This window comes from Pan troglodytes, chromosome 8 (assembly GCF_028858775.2).
Source record: "Pan troglodytes isolate AG18354 chromosome 8, NHGRI_mPanTro3-v2.0_pri, whole genome shotgun sequence".
NCBI lineage: Eukaryota > Metazoa > Chordata > Mammalia > Primates > Hominidae > Pan > Pan troglodytes.
In genome coordinates this window covers 85826911-85843479 of record NC_072406.2, presented here as the reverse complement: position 1 = coordinate 85843479, position 16569 = coordinate 85826911, and the positions used below count along the sequence as shown (strand labels likewise).

The following is a 16569-nucleotide window of genomic DNA, read 5'->3' as shown; positions in this document are numbered from 1 at the left end:
AACTGGAAACTGTAGCCTAAGATGGTAAGAGTGAACATTTTTAAATGAATTTAAGTCTTAAGGCTGAAATGAATTACATTTCGGGGTGCTGAATTAACTGGCTGATGATATCAGAGCCACTGTCTTTGAGAAACCATAAAGACTAGAGAGAGACAAATGTCTTTATATCCAAAAAGAGGAAAGGAAAGTAGTTGGAAAACCATAGACATGTAAAATTGTTAAATCTTGGGGAAATTCAATTATAAAGGACTAAACATGATATGCAGTATTAAGGAGAAAAAAGAGTATGGGTTGATTGATCATAACAAATTACTTCTGTTTCTATTTTTGAATTTCATTACTTCTATTTAGGATTAAGAGGTTTGTGGATCAGGGGATTGTTCTACATATAGTGAGTAAAAATCCCGTCAGTTTCACCGTCTTTCATGTGGCTGATAATGTAGTGATACAAATTTCATTGATTGGTTAAGTGAATGTGTCAGACATCGAATAACTGTATCCACTGATCATCTTGATTTTACCAGGAAGATCCTGGTAGGTTATTCTTATTTTTTCCATGGGCAGTCAGTCTGCATGGGTTATTTTATTTTTTTTGAGACGGAGTCTTGCTCTGTTGCCCAGGCTGGAATGCAGTGGCGTGATCTCGGCTCACTGCAACCTCCCCCTCCTGGGTTCCAACGATTCTCCTGCCTCAGCCTCCCAAGTAGCTGGGACTACAGGCATGCGCCACCAAACCCAGCTAATTTGTTTGTTTGAGACAGAGTCTCTCTCTGTCGCCAGGCTGGAGTGCAGTGGCGCTCTGTTGGCTCACTGCAACCTCCATCTCCTGGGTTCAAGCGATTCTCCTGCCTCAGCCTCCCAAGTAGCTGGGACTACAGATGCACGCCGCCACGCCCAGCTAATTTTTATTTTTATTTTTATTTTTAGTAGAGATGCGGTTTCACCATGTTGGCCAGGCTGGTCTCAATCTCCTGACCTCGTGATCCACCCGCCTCGGCCTCCCAAAGTGCTGGGATTACAGGTGTGAGCCGCTGTGCCTGACCAATTTTTGTATTTTTAGTAGAGATCGGGTTTCACCATATTGGCCAGGCTGGTCTTCAACTCCTGACCTTGTTGTGATCGGCCTTCTCGGCCTCCCAAAATGCTGGGAGTACAGGCGTGAGCCACTGTGCCCGGTCAAAAGTTTTAATTTTGATGAAGTCCAATTTATGTATTTTTTTCTTTTGTTACTTGTGTGATGTCTTTGCCTAACCCAGGGTCATGAAGATTTATGTCTATGTTTTCTTCTAAAAGTTTTATAGTTTGAGCTCATTCATTTAAGTTTTTGATCCATTTTGAATTAATTTTTGCATATGGTGTGAGATAGGAGTCCAACTTTTTCTCTTGCATATGGGGGATATTCAATTATTCCAGCACTATTTATTAAAAGACTACAGTAGTTTCTCCTTATCCATGAAGGATATGTTGCAAGACCTCCAGTGGATGCCTGGAACCATGAATAGTACTGAACCTGACAGCTGTTAATTGGAACATAATTCTGTTCATTTCTTCCACCCACAAATTTAGTGCCTTTTCCAACCTTTTTTTTGAGATGGAGTCTTGCTCTGTTGCCCAGGCTGGAGTGCAGTGGTGTGATCTCGGCTCACTGCAACCTCTGCCTCCAGGGATTCAGGTGATTCTCCTGCCTCAGCCTCCCGAGTAGCTGGGATTACGGGTCCCCACCACCATGCCCAGCTAATTTTATATATTTAGTAGAGACAGGGTTTCACCAAGTTGGCCAGGCTGCTCTTGAACTCCTAACCTCAGGTGATCCACCCGCTTTGGCCTCCCAAAGTGTTGGGATTACAGGAGTGAGCCACCACACCTGGCCGCCTTTTCCATCTTAACTAAGCACTTATGTAAACACTGAATGGGTTCATTCTGCCCATTGCCCCAATACAGCTGATTTATCAAGACAGGAGAATAGCAATGGAGAAAGAGTTTAATTCACATAGAGCTGGCCGCACAGGAGACCAGAGTTTAATTATTACTCAAATCAGTCTCCCAGAATATTCCAGGATTGGGGTTTTTAAGGCTACTTTGGTGGTTAGAGGGCCAGAGAGTGGGGAGTGTTGATTGCTTAGGTCAGCAATGAAATCACAGGGAGTCAAAGCTGTCCTTTTACACTGAGTCAGTTCCTGGGTAGGACCGCAAGACCAGATGAGACAGTGTATTGATCTGGATGGTGCCAGGTGATCCATTGAGTTCAGGGTTTGAAAAATATCTTGAGCACCAATCTTAGGTTTTACATTAGTGATGTTATCCCTAGGAGCAGTTAGGGAGGTGTAGAACCTTGGGGCCTTTAGCTGCATGATTCCTAAAGCATAATTTCTAATCTTGTAGCAATTTGTTAGTCCTGCAAAGGCAGTCTAGTCCCCAGGCAAGAGGAGGGTTTGTTCTGGGAAAGGGCTGTGTTTTTGTCTTTGTTTCAAAGTTAAACTATAAGTTCCTCCCAAAGTTAGTTCGCTTTATGTCCAGGAATGAACAAGGACAGCTTGGAAGTTAGAAGCAACAGGGAGTCAAGTAAGTCAGATCTCTTTCACTGTAATAATTTTCTCAGTTATAATTTTTGCAAAGGTGGTTTCACTTACCATGAACTATGGCCATGACTTTTTGCAGTTTGAGGTGTGACAGTAAAACTAGCATGAATTTCCTTTCCTTCTTCACAATGTCATGCATGGATTTGTTCTTATGGTAGACCTTAGCAGCTTTAGTGTATGATTCTTTTTCTTTCCTTATTAAGTCGATAACTTCCACTTTTTCACTTAAAGGAAGCACCTTATGGCTTCTCTATGGCCTGTTAAATTGCCAGTATCACTACTCTTGCATTTGGGAATATTATTAAGTAAAATAAAGTTACTTGAACATAAACACTGAGAGACCCTTTATTCTTTTTTTTTTTTTTTTTTTTTTTTTTGAGACAGGATCTCACTCTGTCCAACTCAGACTGGAGTGCGATGGCCTGATCTCAGCTCACTGCAACCTCCACCTCCCAGGCTCAAGTGATTCTCCTGCCTCAGCCTCCTGAGTAGCTGGGATTACAGGCGCGTACCACTACTGCCTGGCTGATTTTTTTTTTGAGACAGAGTCTCACTCTGTCACCCAGGCTGGAGTGCAGTGGTGCGATCTCGGCTCACTGCAAGCTCCGCCTCTCAGGTTCACACCATTCTCCTGCCTCAGCCTCCCGAGTAGCTGGGACTACAGGCGCCCGCCACTACGCCTGGCTAATTTTTTTGTATTTTTAGTAGAGACAGGGTTTCACTATGTTAGCCAGGATGGTCTCGATCTCCTGACCTTGTGATCTGCCCGCCTCGGCCTCCCAAAGTGCTGGGATTACAGGTGTGAGCCACCGTGCCCAGCCTAATTTTTGTATTTTTAGTAGAGATGGGGTTTCACCATGTTGGTCAGGCTGGTCTTGAACTCCTGACCTCAAATGATCTGTCCACCTTGGCCTCCCAAAGTGATGGGATTATAGGCATGAGCCACTGCACCCGGCCTGTTTTTTTTGTTTTTTTGTTTTTTTGTTTTGAGATGGAGTCTTGGCTCTGTTGCCCAGGCTGGAGTGCGGTGGCACCATCTCAGCTCACTGCAACCTCCGCCTCCTGGGTTCAAGCGATTCTCCTGCCTCAACCTCCTGAGTAGCTGGGATTACAGGCACACGCCACCATGCCCAGCTAATTGTTGTATTTTTAGTCAAGACGGGTTTTTCACCATGTTGGCCAGGCTGGTCTCAAAATCCTAACCTCAAGAGATCCGCCTGCCTTGGCCTCTCAAAGTGTTGGGATTACAGGCGTGAGCCACCGCGCCCGGCTGATTACTTTCTGTAAGACTAGCATTTACGTAATTCTTTGGTGTGCTTGAGAGGGATTTTCATACTCTTCTTGCCTTCTAGGAGCTTTAAGTCCAGTCCAAGACTTTTAAAAACCCTTGTTCTATAGACAGGGTGGTTAATGTTCATAATGACATAATGCTATTTGATATACTTTTTAGAATTATGCAAGATATAGTTAAATAAATGAATTTAAACAATAATGATGCTATAACATTAGAAGCCCAAATGTGTGGCCCCTATCTCCCTCTCTTCTTTCTTTAGAGTCCGTTTATATGAGAAACGGACTCAAAATCTTGGATGATTTTGCTGCTCAGGTCTGTGATTAACAGCCAGAGTTTCTCCAAAATGTATTCTTTGGATCAGTTTTTTTCTCTTCCCTCTACCCTTTCTGCAATATTCCTCTTTTCAGTAATGCGTACTTGAGTGAAACAACCAGCTCTTTAAGGTACACATGCTCTGCCAACATTGTGAATAAATCTCAGAATAAAAACTAGAGTCACCTCTGATTGCACAGGGATTGCACCTGTGACTAGCCACTGCACTCCAGCCTGGGCAACATAGTGAGACTCTGTCTTTAAAAGAAAACACCAGTGGGGCTTGGTGGCTCACGCCTGTAATCCCAGCACTTTGGGAGGCTGAGGTGGGTGGATCACCTGAGGTCGGTGGATCACCTGAGGTCAGGAGTTTGAGACCAGCCTCGCCAACATGGTGAAACTCCATCTCTACTCAAAATACAAAAATTAGCCAGGTGTGGTGGTGTGCACCTGTAATCCCAGCTACTCAGGAGGCTGAGGTAGGAGAATCACTTGAACCCGGGAGGCAGAGATTGCAGTGAGCTGAGATTATGGCACTATACTCCAGCCTGGGTGACAGAGTGAGACTCTGTCTTCAAACAAAACCAAGATAAAAAAAAAAAGTTAAAAAAAAAACCCCACTAGACTCAAATTAGTTATGTAGTTTTCCCTGTTTTTCATCTACTTCATGGTATATTCTTCCTTACAACCTAGAGTCAAAGGCTAGAATATTTTCTCTTAGGTTCCTTATTAGCTAAGATCAAGTCCGTCTCTAATTTTTGTTTGCTAGAACTCCAGTTTAACAGCTCCGAATTAAGCTTCCCCTCTCCCCAGGATCAAATGATAAAGGCTTTCATTTGATATAAAGCAGTCTCTTCCCCACCCCTCCCCACCCCAATCCTCCAGTTTATTTAAAAGTCTCAGCCTAGGTAACATACTAAGACCCTGTCTCCAAAAATCTTTAAAAAATTAGCTGGGTCTGGTTGTACACACCTGTAGTCCCAGCTACTCGGGAGGCTGAGGGTAGAAGATTGCATGAACCCAGGAATTTGAGGGTTCAGTGAGCTGTGATCACACCACTGCATCCAGCCTGGGCAACAGAGGAAGAACCTGTCTCTTAAAAAATAAAAAGTTCCCAAATTTTGTCACTACATTCTAAAATCTAGAGTCTTTTATTGGCCAGGCACAGTGGCTCACACCTGTAATCCCAGCACTTTGAGAGGCTGAGTCGGGTGGATCACTTGAGGTCAGGAGTTCGAGACCAGTCTGGCCAACATGGTGAAGCCCCATCTCTACTAAAAATACAAAAACTAGCTGGGTGTAGTGGCACCTACCTGTAATCCCAGCTACTGAAGAGGCTGAAGCAGGAGAATCACTTGAACCTGGGAAGTGGAGGTTGCAGTGAACCGAGATTGTGTCACTGCACTCCAGCCTGGGTGACAGAGCAAGACTTGGACTCAAAAAAAAAAGAGTCTTTTATTTTCCAATCTCGTGTTCCTACTGCGGAGCCACTCAGTTCCTGCCTTTACTGCCGACATCAGCATTATCATTAGCATCTCAGAAATAAAAGACAATGATGGTTTGACTTTGGGGTTACTCCAGAGGGAGTTATTTTGGTTTTTCTTAGAGAAATCCTCTGTTTCTCTTTTATGACTTTTAAGAGAAGCAAAATGTTCTTTCATTACATTGAACATTCTGTTGTACCTTACTCTATTTGCTCGTAGAAACCAATAATGAAAAGCTACGGAATGTGACCAAATAGGACTTTTCAGCCTGTGCTTTTCCATTACCCTCCCCACTACCCTCCAAGGATTTTTCTTGATTGATTTACTCAAATCCTAAATATTGTTTCTCCCTGCTAATAATATTTATATTTTTTCAGAGACCTTTGTCTGTTCTGGTCTAAGATGGACCTATTGTGGTGTTACATATTCCCTGCGAAGTACTTGAAAAATATGACTTGTTAAGTTTTGTTGAAGCACAGTTTTACAAAGTACTGTTGTAACTAGTCATCCAACTTTAGAATACCTGAACATTTAAACTAAAACCCTATTTTAAAAAATAATAATCTGAAACACTATGTATCATTCTCCCTCTTGACGTAGTTAGCAATCATGTACCCAAAACCTTTTCTTTCTATTTTTTCTTTTCCTTTTTTTTTTTTTTTTTTTTTGAGACAGGGTCTTGCTCTGTGGCCCAGACTGGAGTGCAGCGACACAATCACTGCTCACTGGGGCCTTGACCTCCTGGGCTCAAGGGATCCTCCCACCTCAGCCTGGAGTAACTGGGACCAGAGAGGTGCGTGCCACCACACCAGGCTAATTAAAAACTTTCTTTCTTTCTTTTTTTTTTTTTTGTAGAGAAGGGGCCTCCCTGTGTTGCCCAGGCTGGTCTTGAACTCCTGGGCTCAAATGATCCTCCCGCAATGGCCTCCCAAAATGCTGGGATTACAGGCGTGAGCCCCTGCACCCGGCCTATAAAACCTTTTCTACAGGCAGTTCGACACTCACCTAACAAAAACTTGTAGTTACCCAATTTTTTTTGAATGGAGAAGCCCAGTGGTTGATACAGGGTTCTCTTTGTGCAGTCTTGAAGAGGGAATAAGAAATGTCTGAAAATAACTTATGCAAGGCAGAATGTGAGTATCATAGCAGAGTTTTATGGGAGGTGTTTTCTGAGGGGCCTCTGGAGAGATTACAATCTATTAGAGTGAGATTTCCCTGTGGATCACTTCCCTTACCTGGATGAGACATGAAAAGTAATGTTGTCTAGTTGTAATCAGGGTTGAAGCTCTGTAACTCTGTCCCAGTACTCTAGTTTTATTTCGTTAGTTTCACAATGAATATATACCTATATTTTAATGACTTGATTGAAGAGCTTGGTCTTGATGTTTGTATGTCTTTATTTGCAGTCAGCACTTATCAGTAGAAATTTTGTGTTTCACACTTTGAAATGGCATTACTACCTCCTCCTCCACCTAGCACCACTAGGAGACCTGAGTTAGAATGCTAATGGTTAACAAGAAAAGCAACAGTATCTTTTTTTTTTTTTTTTGGTGGCACTTTCCTTGTGGCCAAAGGACTACTTCAATTTAATATACTGTATTGTTAAAATGTAAGAGCTTAATTAGTTTTGGACATTGCCCATGTTTGTTAAATTTTACCAATAAATCTTAATTACATCTTTTTTTTAGTCAACTCGTATATTTTCTCTCAACCTATAGAAACACAACAGACCTTCATATTTGGCAAGGATTCTGCTGATGAGTTTTTTTCATCAGTATGCTTATAAAACAACTTCTTTCAATAAAACTGTTTTATAACCTCAGGTAATACATAGAAGGGCGTGTGTTGGTCCTCTGGGGCCTTTGTGCCCTGCCTGCAAATGCAAGTTCTCGGTTGACTGATCACATGTTTGGGGGTGGGACTCTGCCTGCTGTTTGTTCTTGGTGATGTAACTAGGTCTCTTCCCCGAGAGAGGGGTGGAGATCTTTCCCTGTTGTGGACTTTGGGGTTGAGAACCCTTAGATCCCAAGCATTTTAAAATTGACTCAGTAGATTCCAATGGCTCAGTTTAAATAATAATTTTCTTTAATAGTGTGGCTCGTTTAAGACAGTTGGAGGAGTTTTGCCTATTAAAATGATTTGATTTAATTTAAGCCCAGTCTTGGAATTCTGAATTAGGGATTCCAACAATAACATTGTTTTGATTATTCTGTAAACAACTACAAAAATGTTGTCTTCTCGTGCTCCTTTTGACTGCAGTGCAAAGGAATTTTTTTGTGGGGGACTGGCCCTTCTTTGGAAGCAGCAGCCACCCTGCAAACCTTATTGTTTGATGACCTTTGTCATCAGGAATGCCCCAGGAAACAGCTTCATAATTGTTTTTCTTAAGCCTCAGGTGAAGTTTGTGATAACGTCCTTTCAAGTTACTTTTGGTTAGTTTCTTAAGTTTACTTTGTTTTTAATTGGAAGCTCCACCTTTTTAACTTTGTCATGAATTGTCAGTGCTGAGTTCCTGGTAGTTGGTAAAAAGAATTGCCTTCTCTCTGATATCCTGTTCTGCGGGAAGTCCTTGTGGTTTAGATTCACAGTTTCTCATTGTTGCTAGCTACAGTCGTCTCCTCCCTCCTAGCCTTCCCTCCCCACAGCTCTAGCTATTCCCATATCCCTCCCCATTCTTGTATCACTTGCCCCACAGATACCCTCGTGATTAGAGGTCTTTTGCTGGAGGTTGACTGTGCTGTCTGGTAAGTATTGTAGTTGTTGTGGTAAAAACAGATAGATAGAAGATTGCAGGAACCGGTTAGTTTTTGTGAAGTTTTCTTTCTTTTAAAAAAAATATTCCCAAGCACTGATTAATAAGCTATTTCTTTTAATAGCAGTAGTTTAAACTTTGAAATTGAGATTTTAGGACTCTCAACTTTCAAGAGGCATCTTTCAAGCTGTTGTTTGTGCTCTTTCCCCCTCCTCTCTGTTTCAATTATTGGATTTTGGAGATTTCATATTTTTTCCAAAAAAAAAATCATAGATTTTCTTGAGTTCCTTAGAATTAAAGGCAAGAATTGTGGATTTAGTATTTTAAATTTCCTTCAAACAGAAGAAGGTTATTTGTGATTTCTTTATATCTATTTTCAGTATTAACATACTGGTTAAAGTAGTAATGAAGAAAAAAGAGCCTATTTTGTGGCTAAATTGGAAAGTAGCTGAATGATTCTTTTTTCCTATCAGCAGAATAGTGTTGGCAAAATCCACTAAGATTTTGGCAATATGTTGTCAATTCTGAGAGATGGTTTGCCAAGTACTTCAGGTTAACAGATGCTTCTGGGAATGATTTTTGGGAAGTTAGATAGATTTGTTCATTAGCACCTGCTTCCTTGAGGCATGAGGCCTATGATCCTTTTGAAAGTAAAATATTTAATATTTGATATTTAAATTGAGTCAAATATCACTTTCATAATGGGCTATTTCCTTGCGTTTTGTGTTTTGAGCTTCTAAGAATATTTGTGTGTGTATTAAAAAAAATTTTTTTTTTGGATACTGGATGGTTGATACTTTGGTATTTCAAGCAGTTATAAGTGATGAGCTTTGGATTCTCCCAAACTACTGCTAGTTAGAAGTCATCTTTATGGTAGATGGTGTGAGAGGAAACTTGTTTCTGGGATTTCATTGCTGTTCAGTTGAGGCACTTATTCAAATGATGGTTGTATTCGTACAGTAATGATTTCTTGAGCTCCTAATATGAGGTAAGTGCTGGGTCCTTGCTAAGTGCTTTGCATTTACTTCTAATTCCCAGTACAACCTGGCCAGGTAGTAGTATTGTCCCTCTACAAAGCGGCTATACATAGGTAGAAAGAACATGGGTTTTCTTTCCTGCAAAGTGAGAAAAATAATCACTATTTGCCAGGTTAATTGTGAGAATTAGAGGATATACCATGTGTCCAGTGCCTAGCGCAGTGCCAAACATGTAGTTTGTATTCACTAAGTGGGCTACCATTATTATAATTTTACACCTGATGAAAGAGGATAAGTAATCTGCTGAAGGTCACTCAATTGTAAGTGGTAGAGCTAGGATGTGAACTGGCTCAAAGTGTGAAGTCTGGTAGCATGTTTTCATTTGAGTATTGTAAAGGCTGTTAGAGTAGATTTCATTCCTTCTCATCCCTTCACCTCCTGCCCCTACAGAGGAAATCTTCTTTATAGATATTCTCCTTTCTTTGGTATCCTCTGTCGCCCTCCCAGTCAGTCATGTGCTTGCTCTCTCACACTGGAGTTGCTTGTGCCATTCAGTACCAGTGTTCTCCCAACAGAAATGAGTCAAGCCAGTGCTGTCAGTTTGCTTCCCCTCCTTTTTTCCTCTTGTTGATAGCACTGTCATACTTTCATTATTGTTTGTACTGAAATAATTTGAGTACGGGTATATTTATAATGATTAATAAATAATGCATTGATGGAATCAAGTGTTTAAAAAGTCTTAGTGATTCATAAAATTCAGGATAAAAATCTCTGGTTCTAAATGATTAAATCAGAAGGTTATTATATAGGGTAACTTTCTGGAACTCATTGTTTTGCTATCCAGGGGCCTAATAAATTGCTATTGATTTTTGTTCCTTTAACCACTGCTGTTACTAGTTTGCTGCTATTGGCAGTAGGGTTTAGAAAGAACATTTCGTTTGTCCTACTGACCATAAAATAGAGTATCTTTCTTCTGTAGACCTTTTGGAAGCACAAGGTATGATTTAGATGCGATATGATTTAGGCAGGAGATTCAGGGACAAGCTAAAGAGCTGTTTGGTTATGCCTGTAACTGAGTTATCTCTAAACGGAAAAATGTGAGTTTGATTGGTCTCATGAAACTTAGTTCTTCATTTATTTGTTTAACAAGGAATGAGCATTTGTTGAGTGTAAGGCAATGTAACTTTCTACCTTGTATTCTAATAAAGTATTGATATACTGGTTAAATATTGATTCATGATGTTCCTGGGAGGGAGAGAGAAGTCCCAGTTGGTGTGGAGAGGTATTTAAAAAGACAATCATTTGGGAAATGAATTAATGTAAATGACTGCTCCTTCCTGCTGATGTATGACTATTAGTAGTTCCTATCACTGTAAGTAGCCAGTGGTATGACTTCTTCAAATAGGTTTGCTCAGTGGAAAAGATTGCTAGTATTAGGTAGGACTGGGAAGATGGGAGGAGCATTCGTTGATTGAGAAATACAAAAAACAAAGTAACTGGGCATGTGCACAGAACAAATCTTTTTGTATGTTTTAAGGGTAGATGAGGTTGGAAATGTGCAGGGGATAAGATTGTGGAAGGCCATTCAAAGCCAGAGTTTTGGCTGTATTTTGTCACTGAAGTTTTCTAAGCTAATTGTGATTCATCAGTTTGCTTTTGCAATATTGTATAGACGGGATTAGAGAGGAAAGAATAGTTAGAAAGTTTCTGCAATAGTCTAGGTGAATTGTATTGAGAATGCACTGGTTTTAGAATACATTTTTCCCAGGCTGGGCGCGGTGGCTCACGCCTGTAATCGCAGCACTTTGGGAGGCTGAGGCGGATCGCTTGAGGTCAGGAGTTTGAGACCAGCCTGGCCAACATGGTGAAACCCCATCTTTACTAAAAATACAAAAATTAGCTGGGCATGGTGGCACACGCCTGTAATCCCAGCCACTATGGATGGAGGCTGAGACAGGAGAATTGCTTGAGTCTGCGAGGCGGAGGTTGCGGTGAGCCAAGATCACGCCACTGTACTCCAGCCTGGGTGACTGCGAGACTCCGTCTCAAAAAACAAAAACAAAAACAAAAAACAACAACAACAAAGGATACATTTAAGAAAAAAAAAAGGATACACTTTTCCCCATTTTTTATATGGCCTTGGGATTTATGCTATCAATTATAGTTTAATCTCCTGAAATTTTTATAGTAGTTATATGTGTGTGTGTGTTTGCCTGTAAGAGAAAGAGATATGGGGGAGAGATAATGCATATAGAGGATGGTCAGTCATCATAATCACAGTTACTCTTTATGGAATTCCTGTTTTGTACCTGGCCCTAAGTATTCTGCATACATTATTTTGTTGCATCCTTTCAGCAGATCACATTTATTATAGGTAGTAAATGGCCTGAATGTGATGGAGCTAGGATTGGAATGTAGATTCATCTTATTCTTCATCATCATTATCCTCACCATAATCATCATCAAAACATTTATTCCACACTTACCACATATTAGGCACTGGGCTAATTATACATATCTACATTATTTTATTTAATTCTTATAACAATCCTATGAGATAGATGTTATTATTAGTCACATTTTTTCTGATGAAGTACCTAAGAGTTAGTTCAATAACTTGGTCAATATGCCACAGCTGTTAGATGGTGGAGCTGAGACCTGTTCTATTCCACTAACTCTGTGTCCCCAAGTTGTATAATTCACATAATGTTCTCTAGGAATGGGACCCTTTGGATCTCCACTATAAGCATGTTACCTCCCGAGGTTCTGCAATATTGTTGGCCCTGCAGAGGGTGCACTTTTTGTTTTTTTTGAGATGGAGTCTCGCTCTGTTGCCCAGGCTGGAGTGCAGTGGCGCAGTCTCGGCTCACTGCAAGCTCCGCCTCCCAGGTTCACGCCATTCTCCTGCCTCATCCTCCTGAGTAGCTGGGACCACAGGTGCCCGCCACCACACCCGGCTAATTTTTTTGTGTTTTTTAATAGAGACGGGGTTTCACCGTGTTAGCCAGGATGGTCTCGATCTCCTGACCTTGTGATCTACTTGCCTCAGCCTCCCAAAGTGCTGGGATTACAGGCGTGAGCCACCGCACCCGGCCTGCAGAGGGTATACTTTTAACCACTATGTTCTTTCTACTACCATGCTGCTTCCTTTAGAAGTCAGTAAATTATACAACTTTAGATCTTTATAAGGAAGGGCTAAGTAGCCTGCAGCTGTCATTTCTTAGTTCTTATAATTTGTCAATTATAACAAAGTGAAACGTGCCTTTTTGTTTTCTTTCCAACTACTTTTTAACAAATTTTAGACAAATTTGTTATACATGACAGTTATCTAAGTTCTTGTGCAGGAAAAATAAGACTTTTTGTCCTTTATCAGCATACAATTCTTCTGTTGTACATGATGTAATAGTTTGAAGCTGCCAAAGTCCAGCCCTCAGGAAATTGTTTGAGTTGAGTAACTATTCGCTGGAGAGTTTAAGATAACCAGCTCATAAATCAACAAATAGCTTGGCCCTTTTTATGGTTGTAGATGCTTATCTCTTTCTATTTTCCAGCTTGAATCAGAAGCAAATATTGTTTCAATTGATATAGTCACTATTAGAAAAAGTTGTCAGCAGTATCTCAAGCTAGATAAGGCCATTTTGTCAGTTCTTTTCTTTAAGGAGAGTCAGAATTTATCAGGATGTTAGAATTGGTTGTTCTAGGCTAGGTACCTTCAAACGAAAAGTTTTCTCTTTCAATGAAACTCTCAGTGATTCAATGCCTATTATATTCAACCTCTGTGTGGAATTAGAAAGATGCCCTTAAGATAAAATGTAGTCCACGTACCCAAATAACTGTAACATGAGGGAGAATGTGAGTATTGTAATCCAAACCCCACCATGCACTGAGAGCACAGAGGAGGATGAAATAAATTGGGAGATTGGAAAGGTGAGAGGGTGAGAGAATGATCTGGGAAGGCTTTTCCTTGTAGGATAGTTAAGATTTTCAGCAAGAATAAATGGAGAGGAAAGGCATTCCAGAGAGAGGCAATATTAGAGTCAAGACAATGAGAAAGTAAAGGACAGGGTATATTTGTTATACAGAAAGGAGTCTAGTGTACTTGGAGTGGAGGATGAGTGAGAGGCACATAATGGATGATCAATGAAATGTTTGATCAGTGAGTGAATGAGTAGATGAAGCTGGAAATGGTGGTAAGGTCCGGTGATTCTCGAACTTTACGCTGGTGCCAGACATATTTAATTCTATCTTATAATTAGGAATTAATTTTTTTTTTCTTTGAGATGGAGTCTTGCTCTGTCACCAGGCTAGAGTGCAGTGGTGCGATCTTGGCTCACTGCAACCTCTGCCTCCCGGGTTCAAGATTCTCCTGCCTCAGCCTCCTGGGACTACAGGCACGCGCCACCACGCCCAGCTAATTTTTGTATTTTTAGTAGAGACGGGGTTTCACCATGTTGGCCAGGATGATCTTGATCTCTTGACCTCATGATCTGCCCACCTCAGCCTCCTAAAATGCTGGGATTACAGGTGTGAGCCACTGTGCCTGGCCAGGAATTAATTTTATTGGCAGAATATGTGAATATCAAAACTATGCAGCATAAAAATCACAATCATGAACATGATTCAGTGATATGATTTGGATGTTTGTTCCCTCAAATCTAATGCTGAAATGTGATCCCCAATGTTGGGGCCTAGTGGAAGGTATTAGATCATGGGGGTGGATCCCTCATGAATAGCTCAGTGATGAGTGAGTTCTCACTCAGTTAATTCACACAAAATCTGGTTGTTTAAGAGAGTCTGAGACCTCTCCCTTGTCTCTCTCGCCATGTGACACCTGGGCTTCCCTTTGCGGTCTGTCATGATCATAAGCTCCCTGAGGCCTTGCCAGAAGCTGAGCAGATGCTGGTGCCATGCTTCCCATACACAGTGCAGAACCATTAGCTGATTAACTTCTTTTCTTTATAAATTACCCAGCCTTGGGTATTTCTTTATAGCAGTGCAAACATGGCTTAACACTGTCAGTTAGGAAAAAAGGTGTTAAAATAGTTCCAATTGACTGCTTTGATTTTTTTCCCTCTTAATTTTGCTACTATTTGTTCAAGTTTTTGTAGTGCTAGCAGTAGACTAAGTAGGTAAGAAAAAATTATGGTAGAGAAACTTATGAAAAATCCATCTATTAATTTTCTTTCCTGTGAATTAGAAAAATACCATTGTTCTTTTCCAGCCAAAAGAATATCTCCCTCTAGGAGCCATTAAATATTTTGAAAAGGAGTGACATGGTGTGGAGTGTGTTTTAGGAGTCAGGTGGTAGTGACATGTAGGATTAGAGGACTGGCAATGAGTCAGTAATGCGGTGCAGTGGTCCAGATGTGGTGAGGATCTGAACCTTAGTAGCAGCAGCAGTGAAAATAGAATGAAAGGAAATAGAGATCCACACCAGGCCCTCTGTTTCTAAATAGGAAATAGTTACCAATTATTAACCAGCTTTCATATTGTTAGGATATTACGGGTCTCAATGGTCGGTTATCTCTGGTCTCAAGTCCTTTCACTCTATTTTTAGGGAAAATGTGTTTAAACCCCTATTTTAAGGAAATGATAATTTATAGATTATTTATAAATTATAGTTAATTTAGAAAATAGAAAAAAGGAAAAAAATCCATAATTTCATCATCCTAACAAGACCGCTATCATTTTACATTTACTTACCCCGATGTTGCTGAGTTTTAAACTTCTCTGTTAATTCATTCTGTGCACATTTAGCTCTGAGAAACAGGTTTCTGAACTAATAAAACACCCAATAATTGCCATACTGTGATATTAAACAGTAAACCAAGAGGTTTCACATATAACCCTCAGTGGATTGTAGGATCACAAACTATGTCAACGTCTCTTCTTTTTTTTTGAGACAAAGTCTCACTCCATTGCCAGGCTGGAGTGCAGTGGCGTGATCTTGGCTCACTGCAACCTCCGACTCCCTGGTTCAAGCAATTCTCCTGCCTCAGCCTCCCGAGTAGCTGGGATTACAGGCACATGCCACCACGCCCGGTTAATTTTTGTATTTTTAGTACAGATGGGGTTTCACTATGTTGGCTAGACTGGTCTCGAGCTCCTGACCTCGTGATCTGTCCGCCTCGGCCTCCCAAAGTGTTGGCATTACAGGCATGAGCCACTGTGCCCGTTCACATCTCTTCTTTTCCTGTAAATCTATCTTGGTCCATCTACCTTTAGACATATAGATATTTATTTCCCAAATGCCTCAATCCCTTTTGGGCCCAAAGTTCCATCTTCTTCAGTGAATTATTTGCATAATTTAAAATGTTTTTTATTTTGAATTTATAGAAAAGTTGGAAAAATAGTTACCTCTAATGGTACCATCTTATATAACCATAATACATTTATCAGAACCAGGAATTAATAGTATTGGTACAACACTATTAACTAAAGAGCTTTCCTGAATTTCATCAGTTTGCCTACCATTATTATTTTTCCTTTTTTATTTTCAGTTTTTTTAAATCGTAATTTTTTTTATTTTTATTTTTAAAGACAGGGTCTTGCTTTGTCACCCTGGCTGGAGTGCAGTGGCACAGTCACAGCTCACTACAGGCTTGAATTTCCAGGCTCAAAAAGTCCTCCTGCCTCACCCTTCTGAGTAGCTGGGACTACAGGCAAGCATTAGCCTGGCTAATTAAAAAAAATTTTTTTTGGCCAGGTGCAGTGGCTCACGCCTGTAATCCCAGCACTTTGGGAGGCTGAGGCGGGCGGATCACCCAAGGTCAGCAGTTTGAGACCAGCCTGGCCAACATAGTGAAACCCCATCTCTACTGAAAATACAAAAATTAGCTGGGCGTGGTGGCAGGCGCCTGTAATCCCAGCTACTCCAGAGGCTGAGGCAGGAGGATTGCTTGAACCCAGGTGACTGAGGTTGCAGTAAGCCAAGATCGCGCCATTGTACTCCAGCCTGGGTGACAAGTGAGAAACTTTGTTTCAAAAAAAAATTTTCTTTGTTTTGTAGAGACAGGGTTTCGCCATCTTGCACAAGCTGCATTGTTCTTTTTCTGTTCCAGGATCCTATCTGGAATCTCACATTGCATTTTAGGTGTTTTTCTTCCTTACTCTTCTGTATTCTGTAAAAGTTTCTTAGTCTTTCTTTGTCTTTTATAACCTTGACATTTTT

The 16569-nt window shown here is 40.8% G+C and overlaps 1 protein-coding gene across 47 annotated transcripts in view; it reads left to right on the top strand.

Moving 5' to 3' along the window:
- Positions 1 to 16569, top strand: part of USP54 (ubiquitin specific peptidase 54) — a 128562-nt gene that overhangs the window by 26401 nt on the left and 85592 nt on the right. For 6 of the 47 annotated variants that reach the window (XR_010146630.1, XR_010146629.1, XM_024346442.3 and 3 more), the window contains exon 1: positions 8298 to 8413. The exons of 37 other annotated variants lie outside the window; for them this stretch is intronic. The gene's annotated coding sequence lies outside the window, so the exon portion shown is untranslated. Of the gene's footprint in view, positions 1 to 8297; positions 8414 to 16569 lie in introns of those variants that run through there. 4 more of the 47 variants (XM_054660227.2, XM_016918606.4, XM_054660215.2 and 1 more) reach the window with 2 other exon arrangements.